The sequence below is a fragment of the Pleurodeles waltl genome, chromosome 1_2 (assembly GCF_031143425.1).
Source record: "Pleurodeles waltl isolate 20211129_DDA chromosome 1_2, aPleWal1.hap1.20221129, whole genome shotgun sequence".
In the NCBI taxonomy this organism is placed as follows: Eukaryota; Metazoa; Chordata; class Amphibia; order Caudata; family Salamandridae; genus Pleurodeles; species Pleurodeles waltl.
This window is the reverse complement of record NC_090437.1, coordinates 392,088,524-392,103,978: the sequence shown is the minus strand read 5'-3', so window position 1 is coordinate 392,103,978 and position 15,455 is coordinate 392,088,524.

The window sequence follows — 15,455 nt, the reverse complement described above, 5'->3', positions numbered from 1 at the left end:
CGTAATATGGCGGTCTGCACCGCTGGCCTAGTGGTGTCATGGTAGTGCAGTGACTGCAAAACTCTTAATGATGGCCTAGATGTCAGACAATATTTCTGTACACCGTATTCTGACACATAACCTTTCAGGACCATTCAAAACTGCTTTTAAGAAGCACCTCATCCTGCAAGAAGCAGCACAACTGATTCTCCATGCAAATCCACCAATATGACTGTAAATATGTGTCTATCATGATAAATATATCTACTATCAAATATGCCATGCTAAATAGTGTGAACCCATTTTTACAATGTAATGTCCTGTAAATATGATGATAAGTTTATTTATTTATAAATGTAAACTATTTCACGATAAAGTTATAATGCCATGTCTGATCTTTGTCCAGTAGCCAGCAGGGCTGACTCCAGCTTTATGTAATTATCTAAAACTGCTAAATGTCCTATGTACTGACTTATGCCAAAATGCTTCAAATTATGCAACTAATGCTGTCATGGTCGCACACAAAAGTGACTATGATAGGCTGAAAAATGTACGGGAAGAAACGTCAACAAGAAAACACACAGTGCCTACAATAACGTACAATGCGCATCCACAAGCAACCTGGACTGATTGCATAAGGATTTGGAGGTTAAGGAGGGGGGCCTTAGATTCAAAGCTAATAAATGCATGGAAGAACCAGTGAGTACATAGGGCCTCCATTAGCATCCGTAGCGGTTGGCCAAAGGTGTGGTTTCCAACACTACAAAGTACTGGAAGGGTTCAGGGTGTGGCTGCTAAGTGGGGCGTGGCCACTCATGAGGCTTGGCCAAAGGTGTGGTTTTCAGGGTGTGGCTTTCAACAATGCACAAAGTTCTAGAACGGTTCAGAGTGTTGCTGCCGTGCGTGCGAGGTTCGGGGACCTGACCTCTCACGAGACTTCACAAACTCTTGGCAGCCATTTTAGATGGTATCTTATAAAAGGGTTCCATTGAACACTACGTCCTTGCTATGAAAACAGCACTCGAGAGGATAGCAACCTGCCAGACCTCAACTTACCTGATTCAGTTAAACTGCTGCCTCTGCAACCTTGATGATCGTGTAGAAGTAGGGAAGAAAGGAATTATTGGAAGCAGGAAAGAACTGCTATTCACACTCCTGTGTTGAATTATGCAATACCTTTATTATAAGGATCCACGACAGCCAACAGCACCCTCAAGGTTCAGAGCCAGCCTCCAACTGCTTCTCCACCAGACTCTAGAACCCGAGGGCACTGATGTCACACAGAACTCAACGGGCTCAAACATAAGCAGTAAAGGAACAACATATCAATAACAAATTGTAAGAACAAAATACACAATTCATAATGATACAAATACAATATGCCACATACTACAGATCACCGGAGCAGAGCTCTTCACCGTTCTCCCCTGGACCCTTGCTGCTCCTCCCAGAGACTTATCCAACACGTTACCGACAAAAGAGAACAAAAGAAAACCTAATAAGTGCGCTACAGTTACACATGCAGAGCTGTGCACGCACAGACTTTAAATCCCGTACTAACCAGTTGATCAAAGTGCTCAACTTGTTAAATTGCTTTCACAAACGTTTAACAAAATCCAATACTAATCAGATAGTGTAAAGCAGAAAGCTTAGCAAAATACCAAGAAGCAAGATTGTCAGCACAGTTCATGAGCGAGCTCATCTTTCTTTCCCCAACCAAAAGCATTAAGCCTGGAGGGATTATGTTTAGCACATCTTGTGCAAATAACCAAGGCTCTCCCCAAGACTGAAGAGGTTGTTCAATTCAGTGTCCTGTCATCCTTTAAAAAGTACTAATGTTGGCATGCACTGCATGGTATACATGGGAGCTGAGTGAGTTTTACAGAGAGCTAAGTGACAGACAAAAGGAGTAGGAAGCCACATTTATCTATTCCCTTTGTTGTTACAGCTTGCACAAGCACAGGAGAAGTCACATTGCACCATAACAAGAAGGGTCCTGAATGAAGAGCCCCAAGTGATCCAAGAGACAGCACTGAAACAACAAAAGCCAGGTTTTATTATTTTATCCCCTCTCCCACATTTCCTTGGGATTTCAGGGCGGTACCCGTGAGTCACAGTCTTACTTTGAGGTTCTGCAGGCGTGGTCTAGGAATCTGCAAACCATCGCTCCTGCTTGGCTGGGTATCCGGGATAGTGAATTATACATCTCAACTTCTTTCAAAATTCTGACATAACCTTAAAAATGCAAAGAAATATATTTAAACACACATTTCTTTCTAAATAAAATTTGTGAAGAGACAGTATCCTGCATTAGGTATCTGTTGCCACTGGGGTATATGTAAGGGATGACTATGACACAGCAACCAAGCGGGGTTTGTAGTGCAAAAATATAGCCTGCTGACATGAATTTCAGCCATAACATAGCGTAGGTCTATCTGTCCTGGTAACCCAAACGAGCCTCTACTAGGAATCCGGAAAAGTCCCTGGTAATTCTGGACTTGCATGTTTTTTTCCCATTCAGGGGGAAAAAACGTGTGAATCCTGGATTTAGGTCCAGAGAAACTGGTGGAATCATTATTTCTGGCCCTGGTATCTGTGGGGTCTCTCACAAACTGCATTTTGTAATAAGCTAGTAGTACTACAATAGTAGTACTCACGTACTACAAAATGGTATTCACAAACGTACATGCAACGGTCTCTGCTTACGCTTCTCCTACTTTTTTCTCTTTGGAGACTTCTGCCCCAACTGAGTCTCCACACATGTAGGAATACGTTTCAGTAGTGAAGAGGGAAGGACTGGTGAAGTGGCTGGTAAATGCCACGGTTACCAGTAATCTTCATTATCCCTTGCCCATCTCATCCTTGTCACAGTCATAACAAGATGAGGTGATGGCACCTCATCCCAGGAACAAAAAACAGGAGGATCTTTGAAGGCTAGCCCCACCCTGCCAACCTGGGTATGGCACTCCTGGCTCCTCCTTTATACATCCAGCCTCTTGTCAAAGGACTGATTGGAGGGTGAGTGGGTGGTATGTAATAACTGTGACGAGGACAAAATGGACTAAGGCTAATGAAGATTAGTGGTAAGTAATCGGGATATTACCCCAAAGTCCCTCATACTCGTCCTAGTCAGAACAAAATGAAGTATACCAAAGTCAGATTCCTTTGAAAAACCGGAAGGGAACACATTGCTATTGGGTCGGTGTGCCACCCGGCTCTGTTGGTGCTTGCAGGGTCCAGCGGGGGAAGGCTAATCACCATTTGATGGTCCTTGCGCACTCCCAGTGAGTCACACAATTTAAGGGGGGACGCTTTGTTTAATCACCCGCTTTGAGGCATTGAGAGGGGCGGCTGGAGGACTACAAGCCCCATAAGTGCTTCGCCCTAGGAGGAGGTGAGAGGATTGCCAGCATGATGCAATTTGAGAAGCTGAGGGTCCCCGCTGTGCAGACGCTTTTTTTAAACACGTGCTGTGAAACTGTGAGATTGTGGTTTGAGGGGCGGCTGGAGGATTACAAGCCGCAAAGGTGTTTTGCCCTAGAGAAGTCCGGGGGGATTGCCAAAGTGACACAATTTGAACAGCTGAGCAGTTGAGGCTCCCCGAGTGCGCCGATAGAGGACAGGCCAGGCCGGGCTACCCATCGCTTATTCCTTTTTCATTCCCTAATCTGCCCCTATTTTAGTTCTCAATTTGACCATCTGTTAATCATCTTGTTAAGTATTATTTACTAGTATGGGAAACCGCAAACCGACTAATTCGGGGCCTTTTATTGGAAGCACAAATACAGCCTAGGTCTACAATTGACAACTTTTTGGTAAGAGCAGTGGGTGTCATCACAAACGAAATGAAATTAGCTGAAAGAAGGCTCTCTATTACCATAGGGGATATGGTAATTTCACTCCTGGCACCTTTGACAAGGGAAGAAATAAATGAAATAACTTTTCAAGATGGATGTCATATCAGTTCCCCAGTCATCCCCAGCACGCGTCAGGGGGAGCCCATAGTATGTGCAGATGATGAAGTTAGGGTGGCACAGGGGATGCATCTGCTGTAAGGTCGTATGCTGAAGTTTTATTAAATCCAAAATCATCCCTTGGTGTTTCTTCAGAGCCCGACCCGGCCGTAAAGCACCGTAGGCGGGCAGTTAATAATACCAATGCGGGCTGTACAAAGCATGATTTGACATCGGGGCATAAGCAGAAAGCTAAAACCGGTGACTGCGCAGCTACAGATCCCCCACACACCCTGTAGGAAGTTGGCTCTGTATGTGCTATTTCAAAGTAAGGAATAGCATGCACAGAGTCCAAGGGTTCCCCTTAGAGGTAAAATAGTGGTAAAAAGAGATAATACTAATGCTCTATTTTGTGGTAGTGTGGTCGAGCAGTAGGATTATCCAAGGAGTAGTGTTAAGCATTTGTTGTACATACACATAGACAATAAATGAGGTACACACACTCAGAGACAAATCCAGCCAATAGGTTTTGTTATAGAAAAATATATTTTCTTAGTTTATTTTAAGAACCACAGGTTCAAATTTAACATGTAATATCTTGTTTGAAAGGTATTGCAGGTAAGTACATTAGGAACTTTGAATCATTTCAATTGCATGTATACTTTTCAAGTTATTCACAAATAGCTATTTTAAAAGTGGACACAGTGCAATTTTCACAGTTCCTGGGGGAGGTAAGTTTTTGTTAGTTTTACCAGGTAAGTAAGACACTTACAGGGTTCAGTTCTTGGTCCAAGGTAGCCCACCGTTGGGGGTTCAGAGCAACCCCAAAGTTACCACACCAGCAGCTCAGGGCCGGTCAGGTGCAGAGTTCAAAGTGGTGCCCAAAATGCATAGGCTTCAATGGAGAGAAGGGGGTGCCCCGGTTCCAGTCTGCCAGCAGGTAAGTACCCGCGTCTTCGGAGGGCAGACCAGGGGGGTTTTGTAGGGCACCGGGGGGGACACAAGCCCACACAGAAATTTCACCCTCAGCGGCGCGGGGGCGGCCGGGTGCAGTGTTAGAACAAGCGTCAGGTTCGCAATGGAAGTCAATGAGAGATCAAGGGATCTCTTCAGCGCTGCAGGCAGGCAAGGGGGGGCTTCCTCGGGGAAACCTCCACTTGGGCAAGGGAGAGGGACTCCTGGGGGTCACTTCTGCAGTGAAAGTCCGGTCCTTCAGGTCCTGGGGGCTGCGGGTGCAGGGTCTTTTCCAGGCGTCGGGACTTAGGTTTCAGAGAGTCGCGGTCAGGGGAAGCCTCGGGATTCCCTCTGCAGGCGGCACTGTGGGGGCTCAGGGGGGACAGGTTTTGGTACTCACAGTCATAGAGTAGTCCGGGGGTCCTCCCTGAGGTGTTGGTTCTCCACCAGCCGAGTCGGGGTCGCCGGGTGCAGTGTTGCAAGTCTCACGCTTCTTGCGGGGAGATTGCAGGGGTCTTTAAAGCTGCGCCTTTGGATAAAGTTGCAGTCTTTTTGGAGCAGGTCCGCTGTCCTCGGGAGTTTCTTGTCGTCGTCGAAGCAGGGCAGTCCTCAGAGGAGTCAGAGGTCGCTGGTCCCTTTGGAAGGCGTCGCTGGAGCAGAGTTCTTTGGAAGGCAGGAGACAGGCCGGTGAGTTTCTGGAGCCAAGGCAGTTGTTGTCTTCTGGTCTTCCTCTGCAGGGGTTTTCAGCTAGGCAGTCCTTCTTCTTGTTGTTGCAGGAATCTAAGTTTCTAGGGTTCAGGGTAGCCCTTGAATACTACATTTCAGGGCGTGTTTAGGTCTGGGGGGTTAGTAGCCAATGGCTACTAGCCCTGAGGGTGGGTACATCCTCTTTGTGCCTCCTCCCAAGGGGAGGGGGTCACAATCCTAACCCTATTGGGGGAATCCTCCATCTGCAAGATGGAGGATTTCTAAAAGTTAGAGTCACCTCAGCTCAGGACACCTTAGGGGCTGTCCTGACTGGCCAGTGACTCCTCCTTGTTGCTTTCTTTGTTCCCTCCAGCCTTGCCGCCAAAAGTGGGGGCCGTGGCCGGAGGGGGCGGGCAACTCCACTAAGCTGGAGTGCCCTGCTGGGCTGTGACAAAGGGGTGAGCCTTTGAGGCTCACCACCAGGTGTTACAGCTCCTGCCTGGGGGAGGTGTTAGCATCTCCACCCAGTGCAGGCTTTGTTACTGGCCTCAGAGTGACAAAGGCACTCTCCCCATGGGGCCAGCAACATGTCTCTAGTGTGGCAGGCTGCTGGAACTAGTCAGCCTACACAGACAGTCGGTTAAGTTTCAGGGGGCACCTCTAAGGTGCCCTCTGGGGTGTATTTTGCAATAAAATGTACACTGGCATCAGTGTGCATTTATTGTGCTGAGAAGTTTGATACCAAACTTCCCAGTTTTCAGTGTAGCCATTATGGTGCTGTGGAGTTCGTGTTTGACAAACTCCCAGACCATATACTCTTATGGCTACCCTGCACTTACAATGTCTAAGGTTTTGTTTAGACACTGTAGGGGTACCATGCTCATGCACTGGTACCCTCACCTATGGTATAGTGCACCCTGCCTTAGGGCTGTAAGGCCTGCTAGAGGGGTGACTGACCTATACTTGCATAGGCAGTGAGAGGCTGGCATGGCACCCTGAGGGGAGTGCCATGTCGACTTACTCGTTTTGTTCTCACTAGCACACACAAGCTGGTAAGCAGTGTGTCTGTGCTGAGTGAGAGGTCTCCAGGGTGGCATAAGACATGCTGCAGCCCTTAGAGACCTTCCTTGGCATCAGGGCCCTTGGTACTAGAAGTACCAGTTACAAGGGACTTATCTGGATGCCAGGGTCTGCCAATTGTGGATACAAAAGTACAGGTTAGGGGAAGAACACTGGTGCTGGGGCCTGGTTAGCAGGCCTCAGCACACTTTCAATTGTAAACATAGCATCAGCAAAGGCAAAAAGTCAGGGGGCAACCATGCCAAGGAGGCATTTCCTGACACAACCCCCCCCCCAAACGAAAGAGGATGAGACTAACCTTTCCCAAGAGAGTCTTCATTTTCTAAGTGGAAGAACCTGGAAAGGCCATCTGCATTGGCGTGGGCAGTCCCAGGTCTGTGTTCCACTATAAAGTCCATTCCCTGTAGGGAGATGGACCACCTCAACAGTTTAGGATTTTCACCTTTCATTTGCATCAGCCATTTGAGAGGTCTGTGGTCAGTTTGAACTAGGAAGTGAGTCCCAAAGAGGTATGGTGTCAGCTTCTTCAGGGACCAAACCACAGCAAAGTCCTCCCTCTCAATGGCACTCCAACGCTGCTCCCTGGGGAGTAACCTCCTGCTAATGAAAGCAACAGGCTGGTCAAGGCCATCATCATTTGTTTGGGACAAAACTGCCCCTATCCCATGTTCAGAGGCATCTGTCTGCACAATGAACTGCTTAGAATAATCTGGAGCTTTTAGAACTGGTGCTGAGCACATTGCTTGTTTCAGGGTGTCAAAGGCCTGTTGGCATTCTACAGTCCAGTTCACTTTCTTGGGCATTTTCTTGGAGGTGAGTTCAGTGAGGGCTGTCACAATGGATCCATATCCCTTCACAAACCTCCTGTAATACCCAGTCAAGCCAAGGAATGCCCTGACTTGAGTCTGGGTTTTTGGAGCTACCCAGTCCAGAATAGTCTGGGTCTTGGGTTGGAGTGGCTGAACTTGGCCTCCACCTACAAGGTGGCCCAAGTAAACCACAGTCCCTGCCCTATCTGGCATTTGGATGCCTTGATAGAGAGGCCTGCAGATTGCAGAGCCTTCAAAACCTTCTTCAGGTGGACCAGGTGATCCTGCCAGGTGGAGCTAAAGACAGCAATATCATCAAGATAAGCTGTGCTAAAGGACTCCAAACCAGCAAGGACTTGATTCACCAACCTTTGGAAGGTGGCAGGGGCATTCTTTAAACCAAAGGGCATAACAGTAAACTGATAATGCCCATCAGGTGTGGAGAATGCTGTTTTCTCTTTTGCTCCAGGTGCCATTTTTATTTGCCAGTACCCTGCTGTCAAGTCAAAGGTACTTAAGAATTTGGCAGCACCTAATTTGTCTATGAGCTCATCAGCTCTAGGAATTGGGTGGGCGTCTGTCTTGGTGACAGAGTTGAGCCCTCTGTAGTCCACACAAAACCTCATCTCTTTCTTTCCATCTTTGGTGTGAGGTTTGGGGACTAAGACCACTGGGCTAGCCCAGGGGCTGTCAGAGCGCTCAATTACTCCCAATTCCAGCATCTTGTGGACTTCCACCTTGATGCTTTCCTTAACATGGTCAGACTGTCTAAAAATTTTGTTTTTGACAGGCATGCTGTCTCCTGTGTCCACATCATGGGTACACAGGTGTGTCTGACCAGGGGTTAGGGAGAAGAGTTCAGGAAACTGTTGTAGGACTCTCCTACAATCAGCTTGCTGTTGGCCAGAGAGGGTGTCTGAGTAGATCACTCCATCTACTGAGCCATCTTTTGGGTCTGATGACAGAAGATCAGGGAGAGGTTCACTCTCTGCCTCCTGATCCTCATCTGTTACCATCAACAGATTCACATCAGCCCTGTCATGGAAGAGCTTAAGGCGGTTCACATGGATCACCCTCTTGGGGCTCCTGCTTGTGCCCAGGTCCACCAGGTAGGTGACCTGACTCTTCCTTTCTAGCACTGGGTAAGGGCCACTCCATTTGTCCTGAAGTGCCCTGGGGGCCACAGGCTCCAGAACCCAGACTTTCTGCCCTGGTTGGAACTCAACCATTGCAGCCTTTTGGTCATACCAAAACTTCTGGAGCTGTTGGCTGGCCTCAAGGTTTTTGCTTGCCTTTTCCATGTACTCTGCCATTCTAGAGCGAAGGCCAAGTACATAGTCCACTATGTCTTGTTTAGGCTCATGAAGAGGTCTCTCCCAGCCTTCTTTAACAAGAGCAAGTGGTCCCCTTACAGGGTGACCAAACAGAAGTTCAAAGGGTGAGAATCCTACTCCCTTCTGTGGCACCTCTCTGTAAGCGAAAAGCAGACATGGCAAGAGGACATCCCATCTCCTTTTGAGTTTTTCTGGGAGCCCCATCATCATGCCTTTTAATGTCTTGTTGAATCTCTCAACTAAGCCATTAGTTTGTGGATGGTATGGTGTAGTGAATTTGTAAGTCACCCCACACTCATTCCACATGTGTTTTAGGTATGCTGACATGAAGTTGGTACCTCTGTCAGACACCACCTCCTTAGGGAAACCCACTCTGGTAAAGATACCAATGAGGGCCTTGGCTACTGCAGGGGCAGTAGTCGACCTAAGGGGAATAGCTTCAGGATACCTAGTAGCATGATCCACTACTACTAGGATATACATATTTCCTGAGGCTGTGGGAGGTTCTAGTGGACCAACTATGTCCACACCCACTCTTTCAAAGGGGACCCCCACCACTGGAAGTGGAATGAGGGGGGCCTTTGGGTGCCCACCTGTCTTACCACTGGCTTGACAGGTGGGGCAGGAGAGGCAAAACTCCTTAACCTTGTGGGACACATTGGGCCAGTAGAAGTGGTTGACTAACCTCTCCCACGTCTTGGTTTGTCCCAAATGCCCAGCAAGGGGAGTATCATGGGCTAAGGTCAGAATAAACTCTCTGAACGACTGAGGCACTACCACTCTCCTAGTGGCACCAGGTTTGGGGTCTCTGGCCTCAGTGTACAGGAGTCCATCTTCCCAATAGACCCTATGTGTTCCATTTTGCTTGCCCTTGGACTCTTCAGCAGCTTGCTGCCTAAGGCCTTCAAGAGAGGGACAAGTTTCTTGTCCCTTACACAGCTCCTCCCTTGAGGGTCCCCCTGGGCCTAAGAGCTCAACCTGATAAGGTTCAAGCTCCAAAGGCTCAGTTCCCTCAGAGGGCAGAACTTCTTCCTGAGAAGAGAGGTTCTCTTTTTCTGACTGTGTTGCAGTTGGTTTCCCAACTGACTTTCCTTTTCTCTTGGTAGGCTGGGCCATTTTTCCAGACTCCAGCTCTACTTTTTCACCCTGTGCCTTGCATTGTGTTCTTGTTTTTACACACACCAGTTCAGGGATACCCAGCATGGCTGCATGGGTTTTTAGTTCTACCTCAGCCCATGCTGAGGACTCCAGGTCATTTCCAAGCAGACAGTCTACTGGGATGTTTGAGGAGACCACCACCTGTTTCAGGCCATTGACCCCTCCCCATTCTAAAGTTACCATTGCCATGGGATGTGCTTTAGTCTGATTGTCAGCATTGGTGACTGTATAGGTTTTTCCAGTCAGGTATTGGCCAGGGGAAACCAGTTTCTCTGTCACCATGGTGACACTGGCACCTGTATCCCTCAGGCCCTCTACACTTGTCCCATTAATAAAGAGCTGCTGCCTGTATTTTTGCATGTTAGGTGGCCAGGCAGCTAGTGTGGCTAAATCCACCCCACCCTCAGAGACTAGAGTAGCTTCAGTGTGGACCCTGATTTGCTCTGGGCACACTGTTGATCCCACTTGGAGACTAGCCATTCCAGTGTTACCTGGATTGGAGTTTGGAGTGGAACTTTTCTTGGGACAGGCCTTGTCTCCAGTTTGGTGTCCAGACTGACTACAGTTTCGACACCAGGCCTTTTTGGGATCAAAGTTTTTACCCTTGTACCCAGGATTGTTTTGTGAAGAGGCTCTGGGCCCACCCTCCTGTGCAGGTTTTTGGGGGCCTGTAGAAGACTCTTTACTATTTTTATTTTTGGCTGTCTCACCACCCTTCCCCTGGGGAGGTTTTGTGACCCCTTTCTTTTGGTCACCCCCTGTGGAAGTTTTGGACACCCTTGTCTTGACCCAATGGTCCGCCTTCTTTCCCAATTCTTGGGGAGAAATTGGTCCTAGGTCTACCAGATGCTGATGCAGTTTATCATTGAAACAATTACTTAACAGGTGTTCTTTCACAAATAAATTGTACAGCCCATCATAATTACTTACACCACTGCCTTGAATCCAACCATCTAGTGTTTTTACTGAGTAGTCTACAAAGTCAACCCAGGTCTGGCTCGAGGATTTTTTAGCCCCCCTGAATCTAATCCTATACTCCTCAGTGGAGAATCCAAAGCCCTCAATCAGGGTACCCTTCATGAGGTCATAAGATTCTGCATCTTTTCCAGAGAGTGTGAGGAGTCTATCCCTACACTTTCCTGTGAACATTTCCCAAAGGAGAGCACCCCAGTGAGATCTGTTCACTTTTCTGGTTACACAAGCCCTCTCAAAAGCTGTGAACCATTTGGTGATGTCATCACCATCTTCATATTTAGTTACAATCCCTTTAGGGATTTTCAACATGTCAGGAGAATCTCTGACCCTATTTATGTTGCTGCCACCATTGATGGGTCCTAGGCCCATCTCTTGTCTTTCCCTTTCTATGGCCAGGATCTGTCTTTCCAAAGCCAATCTTTTGGCCATCCTGGCTAACTGGATGTCCTCTTCACTGGAGTTATCCTCAGTGATTTCAGAGTTGTTGGTCCCTCCTGTGAGGGAACCTGCATCTCTGACTATTATTTGTGGGGTCAGGGCTTGAGAAGCCCTGCTCTCCCTAAGTAGGACTGGAGGGGGGGAATTTCCCTCCAAGTCACTATCTTCATCCTCTGAGTTGCCATCCTCAGAGGGGTTGGCTTTTTCAAACTCTGCCAAAAGCTCCTGGAGCTGTACTTTGGTAGGTTTGGAGCCCATTGTTATTTTCTTTAGTTTACAGAGTGACCTTAGCTCTCTCATCTGTAGATGGAGGTAAGGTGTGGTGTCGAGTTCCACCACATTCACATCTGTGCTAGACATTATGCTTCTAAAAGTTGGAATACTTTTTAAGAAACTAAAACTGGTTCTAGAATCTAATTCAAACTTTTAACAAACTTTTAAACTCTAAAAGAAATGCTAAACAGGATCTAACACAAGGCCCTAGCAGGTCTTTTAAGAATTTAGAAAACTTTTCAAATTGCAAAAATCAATTTCTAATGACAATTTTGGAATTTGTCGTGTGATCAGGTATTGCCTGAGTAGTCCAGCAAATGCAAAGTCTTGTACCCCACCGCTGATCCACCAATGTAGGAAGTTGGCTCTGTATGTGCTATTTCAAAGTAAGGAATAGCATGCACAGAGTCCAAGGGTTCCCCTTAGAGGTAAAATAGTGGTAAAAAGAGATAATACTAATGCTCTATTTTGTGGTAGTGTGGTCGAGCAGTAGGCTTATCCAAGGAGTAGTGTTAAGCATTTGTTGTACATACACATAGACAATAAATGAGGTACACACACTCAGAGACAAATCCAGCCAATAGGTTTTGTTATAGAAAAATATCTTTTCTTAGTTTATTTTAAGAACCACAGGTTCAAATTAAACATGTAATATCTTGTTTGAAAGGTATTGCAGGTAAGTACATTAGGAACTTTGAATCATTTCAATTGCATGTATACTTTTCAAGTTATTCACAAATAGCTATTTTAAAAGTGGACACAGTGCAATTTTCACAGTTCCTGGGGGAGGTAAGTTTTTGTTAGTTTTACCAGGTAAGTAAGACACTTACAGGGTTCAGTTCTTGGTCCAAGGTAGCCCACCGTTGGGGGTTCAGAGCAACCCCAAAGTTACCACACCAGCAGCTCAGGGCCGGTCAGGTGCAGAGTTCAAAGTGGTGCCCAAAACGCATAGGCTTCAATGGAGAGAAGGGGGTGCCCCGGTTCCAGTCTGCCAGCAGGTAAGTACCCGCGTCTTCGGAGGGCAGACCAGGGGGGTTTTGTAGGGCACCGGGGGGGACACAAGCCCACACAGAAATTTCACCCTCAGCGGCGCGGGGGCGGCCGGGTGCAGTGTTAGAACAAGCGTCGGGTTCGCAATGGAAGTCAATGAGAGATCAAGGGATCTCTTCAGCGCTGCAGGCAGGCAAGGGGGGGCTTCCTCGGGGAAACCTCCACTTGGGCAAGGGAGAGGGACTCCTGGGGGTCACTTCTGCAGTGAAAGTCCGGTCCTTCAGGTCCTGGGGGCTGCGGGTGCAGGGTCTTTTCCAGGCGTCGGGACTTAGGTTTCAGAGAGTCGCGGTCAGGGGAAGCCTCGGGATTCCCTCTGCAGGCGGCGCTGTGGGGGCTCAGGGGGGACAGGTTTTGGTACTCACAGTCGTAGAGTAGTCCGGGGGTCCTCCCTGAGGTGTTGGTTCTCCACCAGCCGAGTCGGGGTCGCCGGGTGCAGTGTTGCAAGTCTCACGCTTCTTGCGGGGAGATTGCAGGGGTCTTTAAAGCTGCGCCTTTGGATAAAGTTGCAGTCTTTTTGGAGCAGGTCCGCTGTCCTCGGGAGTTTCTTGTCGTCGTCGAAGCAGGGCAGTCCTCAGAGGAGTCAGAGGTCGCTGGTCCCTTTGGAAGGCGTCGCTGGAGCAGAGTTCTTTGGAAGGCAGGAGACAGGCCGGTGAGTTTCTGGAGCCAAGGCAGTTGTTGTCTTCTGGTCTTCCTCTGCAGGGGTTTTCAGCTAGGCAGTCCTTCTTCTTGTTGTTGCAGGAATCTAAGTTTCTAGGGTTCAGGGTAGCCCTTGAATACTAAATTTCAGGGCGTGTTTAGGTCTGGGGGGTTAGTAGCCAATGGCTACTAGCCCTGAGGGTGGGTACACCCTCTTTGTGCCTCCTCCCAAGGGGAGGGGGTCACAATCCTAACCTATTGGGGGAATCCTCCATCTGCAAGATGGAGGATTTCTAAAAGTTAGAGTCACCTCAGCTCAGGACACCTTAGGGGCTGTCCTGACTGGCCAGTGACTCCTCCTTGTTGCTTTCTTTGTTCCCTCCAGCCTTGCCGCCAAAAGTGGGGGCCGTGGCCGGAGGGGGCGGGCAACTCCACTAAGCTGGAGTGCCCTGCTGGGCTGTGACAAAGGGGTGAGCCTTTGAGGCTCACCGCCAGGTGTTACAGCTCCTGCCTGGGGGAGGTGTTAGCATCTCCACCCAGTGCAGGCTTTGTTACTGGCCTCAGAGTGACAAAGGCACTCTCCCCATGGGGCCAGCAACATGTCTCTAGTGTGGCAGGCTGCTGGAACTAGTCAGCCTACACAGACAGTCGGTTAAGTTTCAGGGGGCACCTCTAAGGTGCCCTCTGGGGTGTATTTTGCAATAAAATGTACACTGGCATCAGTGTGCATTTATTGTGCTGAGAAGTTTGATACCAAACTTCCCAGTTTTCAGTGTAGCCATTATGGTGCTGTGGAGTTCGTGTTTGACAAACTCCCAGACCATATACTCTTATGGCTACCCTGCACTTACAATGTCTAAGGTTTTGTTTAGACACTGTAGGGGTACCATGCTCATGCACTGGTACCCTCACCTATGGTATAGTGCACCCTGCCTTAGGGCTGTAAGGCCTGCTAGAGGGGTGACTGACCTATACTTGCATAGGCAGTGAGAGGCTGGCATGGCACCCTGAGGGGAGTGCCATGTCGACTTACTCGTTTTGTTCTCACTAGCACACACAAGCTGGTAAGCAGTGTGTCTGTGCTGAGTGAGAGGTCTCCAGGGTGGCATAAGACATGCTGCAGCCCTTAGAGACCTTCCTTGGCATCAGGGCCCTTGGTACTAGAAGTACCAGTTACAAGGGACTTATCTGGATGCCAGGGTCTGCCAATTGTGGATACAAAAGTATAGGTTAGGGAAAGAACACTGGTGCTGGGGCCTGGTTAGCAGGCCTCAGCACACTTTCAATTGGAAACATAGCATCAGCAAAGGCAAAAAGTCAGGGGGCAACCATGCCAAGGAGGCATTTCCTTACACACCCCAAAGATGTCTATTTGAGATGTCATTAGGGACCCTCGTAGAGATTTTTTAGACTTAAAGCTGGGACCTGTACTCTTGCGCCTAACGGCTCTGGAGATGAAGTAAAAAAATCCTTCCTGCATCCGCCGCTATAACAAATTCTGGGGAAAAGTCAAAAGAGGGAAGGATAGAAGTTGACAAGGTGGTAAAGGTTAACCCAAATAGTATGAAAGGTTCCTCAGAGGAGAGAGGAATTGCCAAAGGAACCTCACCAGTCAAACCAAAGTCGGGTCATAGGGAATCTTCATGCCCACAATCATCGCAGGTGGGAAACGTTAGGCAGGATTTAGCCAAACCTACAGTGATTCATCTTCCGCCTGCAGTCTGTCCTTATGTGGTTGTGTTGGCAGATGTCCCGCCTTTGAATGGCTCTGCGCACGAGTCACCATCTGCTTTAATATATAAAGTGGCCCACTGGTTATCTCAAAATCTGTTAGGACATTGGGATTAATTGCAAGAAATTATTTTAGCGTGGCGGGTGGGAGGTATTGGTCCTTTACCACATAAAAAAACAAGAGACATAGTTGTGGTTACTTTTCAGAATCGACGTCTGGAATGTTCAATTCTTGTTGCAGTAAGAATGGGAAGGCTAAAGCAAAGTAATATAACATTTTTACCATTGGGCTTCTTTTATCGACATTCGAGTCAGGACTTAAGGAAACCTCTCATATTTAACACCCCAACTCAGGAGGCGCCAAGAACCTTTTTGCCTGAGAACAGATTTAAGGACGA